We start from the raw sequence: 18,457 nt of genomic DNA, 5'->3' as shown, positions 1-18,457 counted from the left end.
CAGGGGTGCCCTGCAGCAATACAAAAATAGAAACAGCACAAATATAAACATATTAACAGTTAACAATAATAGCATCTAGACACTGAAACACATATTCACACATGTAAACCATGTCCATTTAAATGAATTCACATTGTGAAACAGTTGCAATTTCCTTCCTGAGGTAGTTTGGACACAAGGTCACTTGTGTATGAAACTGTATGAAACAAGAGAGGGCAACTTAGCTATCCTCTGAAGGTCATTCCATATGATGGGTGCAGCAACACTAAAGACAGTCTTTCCCCATTCACTTCTAAACCTCGTGTTCAAAGTTATCCAGTTTTGAGACCTTGTCGAATGGCTCGAAATGTTTATGGATCTTTTTTCTATTATGCACTGTTAGGCAGGATTTGTTCCTATACAGAAAACCAAGTTGAGGTCTTATTTTTCCAGATAAACAAGAAATGTGAGACCTATACGACAAATCATGATCTAACCATATACCTAAATATTTAAACTGTTGAACATACTTAATGTTTACATTGTCTACTGTTGACAATGTGGCATTAATGGGTTCAACATTCTGTCTTGAGAAGATCATATATTTAGTTTTTTCGGGGTTCAGTTTCAGTTTAAGATAAACAAGAGTTTGCTGGAAAGAGTTAAAATCAGTCTGTAGCAATGAAAGGGCTTGAGTATTGGAGGGCACAATGGCATATAATATTGCATCGTCAACATACAGGTGAATTTTACAGTTTTCAATATTTTCTTTGTAAATTTACATTTGTAACTGTACAAAAGAAGAGGCCTTATTTTGTTGTTTAACTGCAAAGGCAACCAGCATTAAGGTTCATTTTCACCATCTACTTTATGCAGTGTGAATAAATTACTCTAAGACAGCATGCGCACTGCATGATATAGAAAACATGGCCTTTAATATAAAAAATCTTTTCACATCTTTTTTTTTCCAGGCACACATCCGCAACCCACTGAAAATGGCTCTGAGATCCACTTTTGGGTCCTGACCCACCTGTTGAGAACCAAGGGTTTAGTCGACTAAACGTGAACTTTCCTAGGTTCCTTCTTATTGTGCAGTCTGTACCTAAAATACTTTTTGACATATGGGAAACAACATCTCTTTGCAGAGGCATCTCCATAGCACTACATTTCCTTATGATGAGGCTGCTTTGTCACGTGTTACATTTATGTGAAAAGCAATTGCACCTTTTTTCATTTTGATATTAAACTTGGTAACATTAACATTTTATTAATATTTTAATTAATTCTCAGTGGTACAGCAAATACATAAAAAAAGTGTAATAAATACCTAGGCCTTTGGACGAAATGTAGCCGGGTTAAAAGAGGCCGCCAGATGTTGTCTTTGTTGTGCTGTTGTAAGCTGCTTCAACAAATACTTTGAGAGAATTATTAGGGAAGCTTTTATTAACCAATGTGGGTTTCATTCATATTTTATACCAAGTTCTTTTCCACTCTGCATACTGCTGTACAGTGAAACTGTTCCATTGTAGTAATGGCAACTGTTTTTTATATTATGCAGTGCATAAATCAAGTGCTAGATTTGAAGTCAAATACAATGTATATCTATTGTGCTGACCTCTTGGGTTGCCAAATTGTATGTTTATGTTCATGAATCCAGTTTTATTGTGGCAAAACAATAAGTCACAAAACTTAAATGTCATGCCGTAAACAATGGCTCCCCATACAATTAACTTGTAGCCTGGTGGAGCAGAGTTATGTCTCCAGCCAGTGGATCTTTTATGTAAACTAAACTACAAGAAGTTATTAATTCTGAAATATGTCACAGCCCTACAATTAAATAACCTCCACAATATATCAAAGATAGCACAGAGCAAAACTGGAACCCTGCCAGTGCCAGTCAGCGTGTGTCGAGAGAGTGAAGCGCTGCTATTATCAAAGTAAACACTCTGCCCGAGAAGCCCGAGAGACGAGAGAGAGAGAGAGAGAGAGAGAGAGAGAGTGAGTGTGTGTTAGTAACAGAAATAAAGAGAGAGCACGAGTGAGACCTCAAGACCCTGTGCATGGTCTATAAAAAGTTAGTCAATATTGCTTGGGGGGTCATAACTTGGTTTCCCATGGTGACTGTATGTAATCATTTTATATAAGCTCCACACCCTGTCAATATCTTACATAGACTCTTTAACAGCATCCCCACTCATATCAATAATGCTACACACTGTGTGTGTGTTTTTTAATAATAATAACTAATAATAATAATAACTCTTCCACAAGTGGAAGTGTACATACCTAGTATTATTCTATTATTGTATTTTTTCTCCCTTTATTTAACTGATGTACAAATGTTTGATTTTTAACTTCTTGTTATTTTTGATGATTATATTCCTGTTTCTTGAGCTGTTCCGTCATGGGGGATCAATAAAGTTTATCTTTAGATATGACTTTACAGCTGGTATTTGCTTCTCCTGTCATTGAATCCTTACTGACGCTAGAAGACATCAATGGAACTGTTTGTGGTTCTGCTTTGCAGCAATTGAGAACTGAACAGTGGGTGAAGGCAACGTGTGTGAAATGAGTAGCATTAAAGTCTGAATGTTGCACTAATTAGTTTTAATTGCATCTTCACTTTAGAGGAAATGTGATTCATAACTTTGCTCTGCTAATTTGCAAGAGCTAAAGAAACATTTCAACATTGTGTCTCTGCCATAGTTTACACTCGGAGAGTGGTGGATGGAACATTGCTTCTGCAAATATTCAAATTTTTAAAGAAAGGACCAAATTGTCAGAGATTTCAAGTTGAATGGCTTTTCATAATTCAGAGGCATCCCAGATTCTTATACTCGGTTTCATCCATTACTCATCACCTCCCTAATTGCAGAAGTCTGTTATTTAAAGAGGTCATATTATGCCCTTTTTGGGGTTCATATATTTAATCTATGTACCTACTAAAGTATTTTCACAATAGCTAAAGTTCGAAAGAAGTGTTTGTTTTCACGTACTGCCGCTCCATGCACCGGCTCGCTTCTGACTCTCTCTGTAACGCTCTGAAGTGTCCACGTTCCAGGGTCCCCACGTGTGCCAAGTCTGATCTGATAGGTTGGCCGGTCGGCTATGTCATAATTGGTCAGTCGTTCGGCACGGTTCTCGGAAATGTCACGCCCCTTTTACCATATTGGGAATGCAGCTACTTTGGCTCCGAGGGGAGCAAAAACACCGGTATACAAACAGCAATGGCCGGTTTTCAACTTCACCAATCTGACAACGGAGAGGAGGAACAAACACAACAACCTTTGCCACGAAGGCATGAGCACGACGTTTCAGTGTTGTAGGTATTTATTTTGCAGCCTTTTCAGATGTAATGTGTGTAATATATGCTTATCGGGTAGCTTCATTGCGTTGTTTAGGTGTAGGCTAGGTGTGGAAACTGCAGCTAAATGCTTACCGAAGCAGACGCCGTGTGCTGCAGAATACCATGATAACTTACAACAAGAACATAGCAACAGTAACACACAGCTTATGTTTGTATCAAGTCTTTTTTTTAATCAGAAAAACACTCACTGTTATTGTGTTGAAAAATACGTTAGCCTCTTCCAATTTCACTGACTGGAGCTACCAGCATATTTCCCTAATCCAAAAATATATATCTTACTCGTGGCTTCACAAAGTTTGGCTTGATTACAATATGATTATTGGCCACAAATGTGTTCTGTACAATACATTTTTATTGTATTTGCATTAGTACTGTACGTTGTTTATTGCAGCGACTCACCTTGTTCTGCATTGTATATCACCTCCTTGATGTGATTAATAATTCAATGAGTAGTATCAATGGCATCATAGACGGCTATAGTTACTTTGACTACAAAAGCCCAGGTAATAATCATGTGTTTCTTGGATCAATATCTCATGCAATAATGTTTCCTCCTCTTCCTTCATTATTTTCCTTCTTATTGAACATTATTTCATTTTAATCAGTATCTTCTTCTTTGATCAGGAGAATGAATCAGCTGCCTGTTCCTTGTACCAAAAACATCCAGGACTGTTTAGACCCATATACACTTCAAAACATCCACAACATCTTCAGAGAACATCACGGAGAACTGCAGAAGAGTATGTTCATTATAAATAATTATTTACATCTTCAATCAAACAGTTTCACTATTTCAGAGGAATAAAAGGTTAAATAAAACATTTAAATGTGTAGAACTATACGTGTAAATATACAATGAGAAGTAACATTTTTACGTCCAGATATATTGTCTCCATACAGGCTGTGCAGACACTTGGCAGCTCATCGCAGCTTTGTGAGCCGGTGCTGGGGATACTCTGGGACACAACTGCAGAGTGGGTATCCTGTCGTGTGTCGTCCTGAGGATTCGCCTCTAGTTTCCTGACCCGACTGGACAGTATGTTGGCTTCGGCCCGCCCCTTGACTACACCTGTACATGTGTCGAGCCACCCCTCCTTCTTTTGAGAGCCAGGTATTTTCTGCAGCTCCTCCATGAATGGTTCTAGTTCCCGAAACATCACCTCCCAACACCAGTGCCATCAAGTCCCCGACATATCCTGTAAAAAAGTAATTCAAGAACAAAAATGTATTTAATAATGTTTGGTTATTGCTCATTTTTCACACTCATTTGTTTTTTGGAAACATTTTAAAAGACTTTGAATGTATATTAAAATAGGTATTTATCACTTTATAAATCACTTTAAAGGTTTAAAAATAGATTGTGCTTTTGGTTTTAAAAAAGAAAATAATTTGTACCTCACTGTATGTTGTGTCTGGTTTTTTTTGGATTTGAGGAATGCCACCTTATAGACCAGCTGTCCTGTAGAGGTTGTTGCTTTATTACGTTCAGCATGTTCGTTGTTATGCATCACAGACAGCAACAAGCTACAATATAAAAAGCTAAGATCAGCAATTATGTAATGAAATCACAGTTTTCTGATACTCTTGCTCAGATTTCAGCAGTTGGGCAATTTTTTAGGTGTGTGTGCGTACCTTTGCTTGTCCCTTAGTGTACTGTGTGTGGACTGATGACCCCTTTGGAGGTAGGTATGTCTGTGTGGCCTCTGAGACTTGTGGGGAGTCTGTCTGCCACTCAACCTCATCATGGAACCTTGGTACACTAGTTGGGATTCTGGAGCTTGTGGTCTGTGTAATCTGCTGTGATGTACTCAGAAGAAAGAGACAGAAAAAATGTAAATTTAGGCAATCTATTATAATTATGGCAATCTAACATGATTCAGAAATGCACTGTCCTTGTTCATAGCTAAATAATCAGACCACACATATCTTTCAAAACAAAGTGCCTGCTGCACTCATCTTTATGTGTCTCGTGTTATTGAATAGCCTTTATAAATATATGGATTAACCCGCTCTTTTGCAGTCAGTGCTATGATTAAACAACACCACCTAAACACTGACCGAGCTGTTTAGATCAATTATCAATACTTTAGCAATGGTCCGGCTTACTACATCGATAAAAATGCACCACGTAACAAAGCAGTTTTACGCAGAGGTGGATAAGAGAGTAGAAAGAGGACAACAACAGCTGTGTTAGCCAGGAAGTTAGCAGAGTCTTACAAAGCTAAGAGGCTATAACAAAGCAGATTTTACATTCATTAGACCGTCTCGTACTACGATCATAAACCCGAACTTTAGCACCATCCAAGCTTCTCACACCAATAAATGAATGCAAAGTAACAAAACCGTTTTATGCAGGTGGAAACACAGCAGAGTAGAGAGAGGCTAACCACAACAATGTCAGCCGTTTGCAGAGTCCAATAATGCTCCGAGTCCGTAAAAAGCTGATCTGGACCCCTAAAACACTACTTACATGTCTGAGGCTAGTTAACAATGCTATACCTGTTACCGCTTTAGGTGAAAGTTGATAAATAGTTTAGTACTGCTCAAATTTCGAAAGAATAGCGTTACTTAGCATGTTAGCCGAGGCTTACAGTTCAGCTACAGACAGCCTTCACAGAACTAATGTAACCGTAGCAGCTAAATAGTTGTTTTCAAACAAATAAAAAAGACAATAAATGAAGCGTACTTACATGTTGTGGTTGTGAACTTCCAGAAGCATTAGAATCTCCACAGCTGTCAGAGAGTAGGAGCTGAAACTTCTTTCCAAGTCCGTTTTTTGCTCAAGCTAATGTGGATTAGCACTTTAGCACTACTGTGCTACCGCAGGCTGCGGCATATCGTGGGCGTGCCACAGAAGTTTAATGGGCGTGCAACATGAGCTGCCGGGCTAGCCACAACGAGCCAATGGGCTTAGATCAGTGATATCACACTGATAAGACGTCACACTGGCAAATTTTTAGCGAGGGGGGCTAGAACCGAGCGTTACATGTTACTAATGCTGCAGCTAACAGGAGGACATAGGAGAAGCCGCGTTTCCGCGGACTTCGAATTTTTGCACATAGATGTGCCTAAACATGCACAAGACACATGGAAAACACACTAAAGAGCATATAAAACCAGAAAAAGCATAGTATGACCCCTTTAAATAAAACCCATATTTAACACCATAAATAGCATTAACAAATAGATTTTCTGTTGAGTCAAATAGGAACTGTAGTTGTAAAATGAATAAAAAATGATGGTTGTGTAAGATAGCTGCAGTTATCTGATCTGACAGGTGAAACCATGTAACAGGGCTCTGTAGTCTTAGCCCTTCATCCTCATCCATCATTCAATTTATCCCTGCTTATCCAGGTCAGGTTTGTAGTTGCAGAAGGCTGAGCAAGATCACATGTACTGGTCCCAAATCATGTCTTCAAGGTCCTACGTTTGGAACCTTTGGTGTTTCCACATCGTGTAGAGAATAATCTCTTTTATGTATTCCTGGTCTGCCCTAAAGTATTATCCAATGTAAAGTGCATCTAAGGAAGACTTCACTTACTTTAAGTATCCACAGGTTGGATGTACTAGTGAATGTCTCTCTCTGATTGCTTGCAGAGCATTTGTTGTGACACAACACAATAGGAACGAGAGGGCTAGTTTAGCGATCACAGATGGTGGTCTTGCAGACACAAAAAATAAAGAAAATGTCAAATGGTTGACGTGAGGGAAACCCTGACTTGTTATTTGTAGCATCTGGAGTTAGAATTTCTAGTAATTCTGTGGACAGACTGTGGGTAGTTTTCCAGCTCAACAGAATTGGCACTGCAAAAAGTCATCAAATGTCCTGATGGCCTTTAAGGATTTGAGCTAAGAATATGATTTGCTTATTAAGTTGAAAGAACATTGAGATAAATGTTTGTCAGAAGAACAGAGGTTACTTTCATGGAAACAGATAGTACTGGGGCTTTTCACTTAGTGCCTGTCATGTCATGTAAGTTGTTGCACAATTACACAGCACATAAGAATGAAGAACCTCCTACAACTATGATATTATTGTTGTTGCATCATAAGAAATATGGAAATGTAAATATTGTGCAAAAAATCTGACAAGATTAAGTTGTTTGATTTAATTATTCACAAGTATTCAAATCCCTTTTCAAACTGTCCTGGGACATGTCTTCTATATCAGTCCATCAGACCAAACATGAGTCTGTCAAAGGACTTTTCATCTTGTCCTATATCCCTCTTTATCTCTCACCAGCAGTTGTTTTCTTCTTTTATGTCCTCTGACGACTCTTTGATTTTAAAGCCCTTTCTTCTATGATCCCCGGGGGCTTCTTATATGTTGTCTGTATTACAGTAGATAGGAATTTCTGAGTCAGAAACTAGACACAGATTTGGGCGTCTAAAGAAACAAAAGTACCAGTGTCACAAATATAACCTGATTTGTTATCCATCCAACAGTTTCACTGAACAAACCATTGCCTCGTGACTGGCTTGCTGTAAAGCTCAGACACAGACAATGGTTCTCTTTGTAAATAAATTGTCAGGGTCCTGAAGTAAACTCACACCTTTTAGATACAGCCTTTGGTTCGTGGGAATGTCTCAGAGTGAAGGTTAACACGTCGGTTCTCAAAGGCTAATGTGGGAAGGGTTGAGTGCATGTGGGTTCATTGTCAAAGCAATGACATAAACAATGAATCCTGGATATACCATGCGTAACATGGCTTATGTAATGTTTTTCAGAGAACACAATCGATGTTCAAATGACCTCTGAAAGGTGGAAGCTGTCAGGAGTAGGGCTGGGAAATAAATCGAGTTTCAATAACAAATACGGTTTTGGCTTCCCAAAATCATGAAAACATCATAATCAAGATTAAACGATTATTGTGCCGCAATTTTGCGCTCGCTTTAATCATTGTCTTGTGTGGTAAATGTTTCAAAGTGTTAGTTATATGTTTGCAACAAGAGGACATCACCACTACCTAAGTGACTCACTTGTATTATTGTTATTATATCTTATTATTTGTATATTACTAGGTGAGAAGAGTTTGGGGCAGAACAGTATTGCATCATGTAAAGGGATACAGATCAAGGAGCTTCCATCCTTTATACTCTGACTACAAGCCTGGCAGTGACTTTCTACAGCACAAAAAAATATGCGCAAGGGAAGATAATGTTGTGTATATAAATGTGTATGTGTGTTCGTGTTTGGTTGTGTATGTGAGAACAAAATAGAGGTGGTATCTTAGTGAGGTGGAGAGAGTTTTTTAATCTTAACAAGTGATTACATCCTAAGATTGGATCACATGCAGGTCAGTTGTCCTTGAAAGAAAAAAAACACCGAAAGCTTAATAATCAGGTATCACAATGGTCTCTCTACATCTACTAATGGCAAATGCGTTTGTGCTTCGTCTTTCAGGTATTACAAGCCACCATGAATAAATTATAGGACACATTAGAATACATCATTGTTATTCAGCTGCTGTATAATGCAGTGACTTACTTGCCAAAAGTCTTAACCCCAGGCTCTGTGCAGCACTTTTCTCTCTCTTTTGAATACATGGTTTGATTTAAGTCCCCTATAATAATCAACAAGATACAGAGAAAATTACACAGGCAATTCTGGGGGTAAGATTTTCTGTCCTTCCAAAGAGCCGGTGATTCAGGCTTTATTTGTAAACCATAACACTCCATAACAGTGCACACAGATTATCTTTGTCAGTTTTTGTCAGATCCACCAAGCCCAAAGTGGAGTTAATTTACTAAACCAGCCAAGCAGAAAGTAGCAAGTTCTTCATCTTGGTCAATCTCTAGACTGCACAACTACCCAACCAAAAAAGTCACTTTTTGTATTTACATTATTTTTAAAACAACGAAACAGTATTGGAATTTGACTAGGTGTCATAATTTTTTTGTTGTTATACTTAATCCTAACAAAAACAACCTAAATACTTTACATCTTTGATTTCTTGAGTTTTTATGGCATTACACTGTAAACACTGTAAATGTCAGAGACAAAAATGCAGAAGACCAAGAGGCTAATATCGAGCCATTTTCAGTCACAAAGTACTATTTAACGCTATTTTAATTTACCCTCTACTGTGGCTGGTAGGCTAAGCAATTGATATTGCCTCGTGTATGCACCACAACGTGTATAGTAACTCCAGTAGACGTTTTGGGATTCACAGCCATCTGTGTTTGTGTGCTTATTGGTTTTGGTATTACATTGGTGCTTAAACAAAGTTTCAGACGGTGCTTTTTGATTTGCTTAAGTCCCCCTTGGCTGCAAGTCCTGCATGTTGTGCTAAAAGTTTTTGTCTTAGTCATTTCCCCCTGTTCTATGGTCCTTATGAGGATTGCTGTTATAGTGACAACAATAATGTGCTTCCCACGCCTGTAAACACCATTGTGCCATTGGATACACAGCCAAGTCAGATGCAGCTGCGGGAGGCTGAAACAGAGTTTTTGCAATAGTCTGTGTTTGCAATTTCATATGTGCTGCCATATAGACTCCAGTGTCTGACATAACTTTTGAAAAATTGTAACTCCAGTGGCTCTTCTTTGTGCGTAATCCAACTTGGTAAACTGTCACAAGGAAATATGTTAATTTGACATTTAAACCGTGAAGACAGTGCTGACCTTGACAGAGGAAGCGTTTGTTTATTAACTTTCATGTACCATCTGCTAACATGACATTGCTCTGCTGCAGTATAAAAGCTCTACTATGCTGACTTTTCTTGTCAGTGATGGATTGAGAAGAAGTCTGCCAATATGAATAATCATTAAAGTTAAACACAAGCCTACACAAACACTGCTTATATATGTTATCAAAAATATTTTATAACGGCTGATTTACTAACATTTGGATATGACACATTTTCATATGTACCCCCCTAATATTAAACAGTGAGAAAACTTTTAGCACAAACTGTTCCAGTGTGGGTGAGCACCATTTTTTACAGTGACAGGCACCATCTCTCAGGAGAGGTACCTTAATACTTCATGCTTTCAGCCCACTCCTTTTTAGCCACACTCGGCACACCTTCTTGTTAAGGCAAGGGTCCTTGCTAAGCTGAGAGCCGATCAGGACAGGTGGTGCAGTGCCAAGAATGTGAGATATACCTCCTCCATACAGGGGATGTCAAGGCAGAAATACATTCTTTATCTCTTACATTATAACTTGGAAGTCAAAAGTTTGACACATCACACCCACAGAAACATTAACAAACAAATCAACAGTGTGCATTTATTATTACTCTTAGCATATGTGTTTAAATGTATAAATGCTCGTATCAAGGTCAATGGTCCTTTGGGGGAAGTGGAGCTTTGATGCTGAAAGTACTGGATTAGCAGTGTAGAAGAAGAGCGGCAAGAATATCGTATTGTAGACTGTAGAGACTTAATGGATCTTTGCAATTTTTTGGGCAAGTTAATGTTTGTTTTTTGGTTAGCTGAAGGGACATTACATCGATACCACTACACCTCCAGCTTAACTGTACATCACTGACTATTGCTCAAAAATGACTCTGCTTGAGCAAGATTTCAGCGCCTTTCACAGGGGTATATTGCCTTTAATTTTTTATAAAATGTCCTCAGCACTCGTCATGAGCGAGCGTCAGCGACAAAGTCAGCCTGATTCAATTTTTTCTTGTTGTGTCTAACTGCCCTCGACAGACGACCTGCTATTTTTTCCCTCTCTGTTGCTCGCGTAGACCAACGAGGAACGAGGAACGAGGAACGAGGAACGAGGGGGCTCAACAAGGCACTGGGCACTCTGGGCTTTTCTCACTCAACAGAGTTTGTTAGCTTGTTGTACAAAGGGGAGATAACTAGGGGTGTAATGGTACACTAAAATTTTGGTCCGGTACGATTCTCAGTTTTTAAGCTTCGGTTCGGTACATTTTCGGTACAGTAAAGGGACCTGATGCACTTTTTTTAAACACTTACACCTTGGGCTAAGTGCAGCATCGACAGTTCAGACTTGTACACCTGCTCAGGTTACTATTTAATAACATTTTAAATTAAACATTGTAAAAAAAAATTAAAAAAAACATAAAATAAACTTATGCTGCATCCTTCAACCAAAATAGTCTCCAATAAATAAAATACATGAATGAAATAAAGTATTTTAGAATGAAATAAAGTAATTAATAAAGCCTGTATGTAAAAATATTTCTTTTTAATTACAGTGACACCTTTTACTTTATTATCCCAACAGTTTTTTGAATGCACATGGAGCACATAATGAACCTAATAACATCGTCGGGGTCAAAGGTTGGGGCGGCAGTAGCTCAGTCTGTAGGGGTTGGGAATCGGAGGGTTGTCGGTTCAAGTCCCGGCACGGACCAAGTCCGGAAATTGGTCTGGTAGCTGGAGAGGTGCCAGTCCACTTCCTGAGCACTGCCGAGGCGCTCTTGAGCAAAGCACCCAACCCCCCCCCCCCCCCCCCACCAGCTCAGGAGCGCCCACTGTGGGCAGCCCCCTCACTCTGAGACCTCTCCATTAGTGCATGTCCATAGGATCCTGTTTGTGCATGTGTGTGTTTATTTCAGCCTATGTTTGTGTAGCATGTTTACTAGACAGAGTGTAAAAATGAATTTCCCTTTGCAGGATCAATAAAGTATAAATCATTATTATTATTAGTATAGTTTCATCGCAGAACTATTATTATTTCCCTCTGTCGATATAAGAACTTAAAAGGCATTTGTTATGGCTTTGGCCCGTTCAGAATTACTAGTAAAAGGCTGTCGTTTTTTTCCTAGTTGCAGTGATGTTTACGTTCGCGTGGTGCCTTTTCAAGTGCTTTAATAAGTTGGACGTGTTGCCTGCGACGTACCCGATGTCCGCTGAACAACAACGGCACACTACTCTCGTCTTGTCAACGTCTCTTTGTCCATTATTGTGGGAATGGGGAGGGAGGGTGTTCATTCTATCATGCTGCAGCTTATGCTCCCACACAGACGCGTCTCCCCCTCCCCTTTCACGCAGCAGCGCTGCTGGAGCAGGATCATCACTGAAAATGAAAACGAAACTTAAGAGTAAGTCCGTAAAAGGAACTCCATCCCAGTTATATGCAACTGTCCAAACCGACAGGGCTCGAGGAACTAGTAATCTGCACAGTTTATGATTTGACTTTTTTACATGTTACTAACTAAAAGCTGCGTCCCATACCAGCGGCTGCAGCCTTCCTCCACACTGAGGTGTGCTTCTGCTTTGCGGTCCGTGTGGGAACACAGATTAAAGCACTTTTGTTCCGTGCGTACTCAGATCGGTCCGTGTGCGGATCGGACTGAAAGCCCTGTACCGAAATGATCCGGTCCGAGTACGTGTACCTTTACACCCCTAGAGATAACGGTACATAAATAATATCTGCATTCGTGATTGAAATGTTGAGCTTTGACTTGTGTCAAACACCGGAGAAAAACTTTTGCTGGCTCACCGCAACCATTAACTGAGGAGCCTGTGAGTGCTGTGATCTGAGTCAACAGCTACACAACACAAAGCACCACAAATGAGTTAATCCACCTTCTAAACAAAAGCACTTTATGTCCTATTGTTTGAAAGGGGAATCTGAAATTCACATAGCAAATAATTAAATATTTAACGGATGCAGTGTGGACAGCCAGCATGCGATCTTGTGCGATGTGACGCAACATAAAACGTGTTATACTATTTTCACCATGAGGAGAACACTGTCTACTCATTTTTGTGTCTCAAAACCACAAGTTAAAAATTTCGAATACAGATATTGTATAGTTTAGTGCAATCACCATAGCAACTGTTTTCCAAGCTGTCATTTTTGGCCTAATAAGTTCTTGGAAGTGTTTTGATAGGTGGCAGACCACACAAAGCCGGTCTGTCTCCCAAGTTCTATTTCTGTCTGGTTGAATAAGAATTGGACCGTTCCATGAACTATAGGAAGTGTGTAGATAATGGTGTGACTCACCATCACTCAAAACACAAGCTCTGTTTAAAGCTGTTAAAAGCATGACATGTTGATGTAGAATGAAGCACGCTTTCGCAAGCCATATCCTAGGATACAGTTTTTAAAATCAGAATCCCAATCATACTGCCCTTCCCATTTTATCTCTACCGGTTCAAACTGGTATTCATTATTCCAGTTTAGTAGAGAAGTTTCCCTGCTACAGGCATTCCTAGAAATTATTGAAAATTCAGAGCAGTTGGCTCGTAAAATGTTTAATTTCATTGTTTTTATTACATGTCAGCCTTTAGCTATCTGTGATCATTAGGATGACTCGCAAAAATGGCCTGAACTCTCTTTTGAAGACAATTGCAGGAAGCAGGAAAGGTTTTGAATTAATTACATGTCCTTGTTTTAATTTGAAGTGAAAACAACTTCTGGAGGTCTCCCCTAGAACATATTTAGTTCCAAAAATGTCTTTCCCTGCATTCTGATCAATTTGTATCCAGAATTTGAGCGTTTTCTGCACCACTTTAATTATATGATTTAGATTTGTGTCCTCTTTTGTGTCTATAAATCTATTTTTGTGTTCATTAGGTAAATTTTCACACAGTTATGCATTCATTTGAAAACCTGAACTTGCTGATTCTGTTATCGCAACAGAGGAGCTTTGAGTGCAGAGGCTTGTTAGTAACTTGTAAACCAAGAGAGAGCAGGAAAACACCGGCAGCAACACTTTCAACAACTGGATTATATTTCCCATTGCTGGCAGTTTTTCTGCCCTACAATCTGTTTGACTCTCAAAAAAGATTTAGTTCTGTCACCATCCAAAGTGCAATCTTTAAATGTGAAAACTCTACAAATAACTTTTATTATTTTATAATAATGTCCTGTCGGTTTTGGAAAATCTCGAACATCTCCATATAGCTGAGATCGAGGTCTTTTTACAACCTAACTCTCAAGTTTTTATTTTATTTTCAGCCATTAATCCCGCTCCGCTGCGAAGCAAAGTGGGAGGGGAAGCATCTGTGTAGGAGCAGAGAATTACATCATGGTAGAATGTACTGTATGTACTCTAATCCTTCACGAACTGAGATCGTCTTATCACACACACTTCTACCAAGTATCCTTACATTTAAACTAAAAATATGGTCTGTCCTTTCAGGCTCGTCACATTCCCATCATACAATCCTTGGCCAGTTGCAAAACTCAGTTCAGTAGTTCAGTTTAACATTAAGGTCAAATGGAAACCTTTTTTTTTGTCTTTTTAATGCTAAATTTTGTCATTTGTCGTCTGACACTTTTGACAACCCCAGAAGCTAGCTAAACAACTGCACACCCATAACAAACACAAGACTGACAGAAGACCTGACATGAGCACTAATGTCTCTCACTGGAGTGCCCCATCCCCCAACTGAATTTACGCGTTAGGCCTAATTTTTTAGGAGACAGTAATGATGATATTTGATTACTAACCTTAAAATAAAACACAGTTTTTCGCCTTTATCAACAATGCAGTAACCTGTGCATTCATAATTTATATATTTGCATAATTTGGATAGCTGTGACAAAAAGTCCATCCTCTCCATGTGCAATTGTCAACTTGCAAAACAGAGAAGTTCACATCCATGCCTTCAGTACATCCAATTCTCCGCAATTCAAAACCCTCAATATTAAATTGCCATGATTTATTCCAGCTTTTAAAACCAAGCTTCTTTGATTGACGCTATGTTTTTATTTTACCCCCTTTTCAGAGTTCCAACCAATGCAGGGTTTAAGGACTCAGAGGTGTTTAAGACGGGGGGTTAGGGAATGAGTGTCTGATGGGAAGCAAAGACTTTGTTCTCTGCTAAATGAGATGTTGCTGGAATTATTGGACACATCAATCCAGTGTTGCTTGGCCTGTCTACCTGCAGGGCATAGAGTAGGAACGTTATGATATCATTCTCTTAGAATTGGACACACGGACACGCACAGATAGAATGAAATACATAAGCTTTACCTTGTTGGGCCTCTGGTCATTTTCAGAAGGGTAATTATAGATATTAAGGCCCCAAACTCTCAAACTTGGATACATTTAGTCCTTAAATATAAGTTTTGTTGCATCTGGCAAAGTATAGCGATTGTATAGTTTACTGAGTGACCTGAAACACGAACTTTGAAAACTTTAAGTTACTCAACATTGGTGTAATAAGTGCTGACTTTGTTAAAAATGACAGTGTGTAAAATAGGAGTTTTGGTGTTAAATAAACATGTAGCCTGTAAATATAAGAAAACAGTCTTTAGTGAAAAGCAGTCTTATACAGTACTTCTAAAAATTAAACCTTTTAATATGACATCAGAGCTAAAAAAGCTGAACACTGTTGCTATTTTAAGGTGATATTAAGTGCAGGGATTCTTTGTTACTCAACATTGTTTGGGTGTTTGTAATTACTTAGTATAAATCTTTGCTTTTCTTGGAATGTTTTTCTCTGAAACATTTGAGCTTGAAAAGTCAAGTTTTGTTCTTAATTGCAACTACTCTACTCATGTTTTAGAGTGAAAAGATAATGATTTTCTCCTTGAATCCTCCATTTAATAAAGCTTTTATCACTATCAATCCACACAAAGAAGTATTCTACTTATAAGGTAATAGAACATGTACTGTATATAAGTGGATTTAAATTGTCAATACAGTTGCAAACTGTCTCTCTTCTCACTTTGTACGCTGGTCCTTGGCTCTTTGAGTGAAAAGTATCAAGAGACTTACTGTGTGTAGTTATTTATTTTAAGGTCTCAGAGGTTACTGACAACAGTGATTCATTTGTAAGTCAACATATTGATGATGGGGCTAACCTGACCATGACCCAGACCATGTTAAGATGTGTGAAATGTGCTGAGAAAAGAAGATTGGATCACATTTCAATAACCCTTGTTCTATCCAACTGTTTTCCTGCCTATAAGCTCTTTTAACGAGCAGCAGGGGGATCCTGGGAATCTCGCTGAGACTTGAAATAGAGCAGCAATGATTCTAGCTAATTTGATTGCTAGTTTCCAGAAAAGACACTTCATGAATAAGAAAGTTATTGCCTGATTATCACATACATTGCCTCGTTAAATAGATTCTAGTTTCTCTGCAGAGAGTATGTATTATTGGTGTGTGCATGAAAGAGAGGGAATGAGTCAGAAAGCAAGATCCATCCAAGATAACTCGCTCACCATTACTTATATCAACAGCGCAGATAATGCTAGCGTGCAGTTCTTTATTACCGTCATCAGTTTTATTGGTGTTGTTAATGCTATGGTTTGTTCCTCTGGCGCTCTAATGCAGAAGAGATGAGTTGATCAATCACAGCCAGATTGTCTCCTGGAGGAATAACCTGCATCAGACAGGGAGAGAGAGAGAGACGGCTAGAGAATGATGAAAAGTAAAGAGGAAAGGAAGGAGATATAAAAGAAATGAACAACATAATTGAACAAACAAACAGGCAGGGATGAGTTATAAGTCAAGGGAGAGGAAGTGAGTAAGGAGGAAGAAAAATTGGGTTGTCCTGGTTTGTGTGTGAATTAAATTTAGGGTGAAAACTATGAAAATAGGGAAAAGAGTTGGGTTTTTTTGCGTTAAGAATAAGCTTTTGCAAGGGCTGGGTTTTATCAATATGAGGATAATGTAATGACTGTAGAAGCAAATAAAAGCTTTGCTTCCCTTTTCATAGTGTTGCAAATTAAAGCTGCATCATCACTACAGAGAGAGGGAATTTTACAATACAAATCGAACTACTGCCTGTTCTCTGCTGTACCTTTTTTTTGTTTCAATGAAGGAAACCTCGCCATAGGACGAGAGGACTTGTATGCTATTTTGTTTGATGTTTTGTTGCTCAAGCCCCGTTGGTCATTTTAGAAGGAGGAGGCATGATTTTGGATTGACAAGTTTTTTTTATTGCTTTTATAAGTGCATCATTTTAGTGTAACAGCCTGTGGTAGTCAATAAAAGATATTTCTTCAGTTTTCCTGTTATCTATAGGCTTAGCACCAAGTGAAGTTTTAAATCATCATGACATTTCATACTGTTAAAGGCAATGGAAATTAAGGAAACTCTTTGCTTGCTTTGTATGTGTTGATACTCACTGAATAATGGCTTATAATTAAACATTTAAAATAAAATCACACAACTGTCTATTTTTCTACCCTCACAAGCCGAAGCGTTCAACCAGTTACCAGCTACAAATTTAACAAAGTTAACTGTCAATTTCAGATTTTTTAGGTGACAAAACGCAATTTAGTTTGCTTTTGCGTTAATTTGTGGCTGGCTTTTCAGAACCCATTTTCTTTAATAATGACTTTGTGTCACCGGCCTCTCCGTTTTGAGACTGTTAAGATCAGACCATAGTGAAACCTGAGATGCTAGAGTGAGGCTCATCTAGAGTTGGAAGGGACCCCAACTGAATGTCAATGAAAAAAGGGATGTTTCCTCCTGTTCAAAAATGTTCAGCTTGTACTGTATGCTCACAATTTTAGGTTCCCAGGGCTTATATTTTGGTTGCTTTGGTCTTGAACATGTATTGCTATTGTATGTATTTTACATGTAAGATTAAAGTTGGAAATTCGTATATTGTGGCAACCCTATATTCAATCATTTGTATTCTATTTTTTAAATTGAAAAGGTTTAACTCAACTTAACACTTAACACAGCAAGCTGTATTCTCAGCTCCACTTCTTAGTTTTTCAGTAAATTCTATAGAGTATTGCAAATTATTGTAATATATTTCCCATTGGGACCCATGTATGGTGATTCATATCTTGTTGTCCTTGCCAATATCCAGCCCTAATAGAAAGGAAAGGCGGCAGGTGATTGAAGAGAGAGGATTAAGAGTAAGAGAGTCTTAACGGTAAGACTTTTGAACATCGCTAAAGAAAATGAGGAAAATTATTCTTTAGCTTTTTGTCATGAGGGTGAAAAAGGACTAGGAAGACTGGAGAGCTAAAGACTCAGCTTTGAAGAGGAACAGAAGAGGGAGAGAGAGAGCAAGAGAGAGAGAGAGAGATGGCAGTATGACAAAAATAAAAAAACATGGCAGTGTGTTGTAGTGTAATTAGAATAGCTCTCACCCTGGGCCGTCACTTGGGATGTTTCTTTTCTCCACTTGAGCACCTTGTTGTTTATCTGCACAGCTGTTTGATAGAAGAAGAGGAGCAGGAGGGATACAAGACTAAGTGGGCAGGCT

At 38.6% G+C, this 18,457-nt stretch overlaps 1 protein-coding gene and 2 long non-coding RNA genes across 3 annotated transcripts in view; 2 read left to right on the top strand and 1 right to left on the bottom strand.

The window, feature by feature from the left end:
* Positions 1–18,457, top strand: part of gpat2 (glycerol-3-phosphate acyltransferase 2, mitochondrial) — a 122,543-nt gene that overhangs the window by 50,841 nt on the left and 53,245 nt on the right. The gene's annotated exons all lie outside the window — the stretch shown is intronic.
* On the top strand, positions 3,204–4,383 carry LOC132974515 (uncharacterized). Its single transcript, XR_009673126.1, has 3 exons — positions 3,204–3,305; positions 3,971–4,086; positions 4,247–4,383. It is a non-coding gene; the product is annotated as an uncharacterized LOC132974515 (long non-coding RNA).
* Positions 4,431–6,313, bottom strand: LOC132974514 (uncharacterized). Its single transcript, XR_009673125.1, has 4 exons — positions 6,033–6,313; positions 4,979–5,143; positions 4,747–4,870; positions 4,431–4,542 (listed from the first exon to the last, which is right to left on the bottom strand). It is a non-coding gene; the product is annotated as an uncharacterized LOC132974514 (long non-coding RNA).

The sequence above is a fragment of the Labrus mixtus genome, chromosome 5 (genome assembly GCF_963584025.1).
Source record: "Labrus mixtus chromosome 5, fLabMix1.1, whole genome shotgun sequence".
Classification (NCBI taxonomy): domain Eukaryota; kingdom Metazoa; phylum Chordata; class Actinopteri; order Labriformes; family Labridae; genus Labrus; species Labrus mixtus.
Note: the sequence above shows the minus strand (reverse complement) of the source record. Positions and strands in the feature narration are given on the sequence as shown.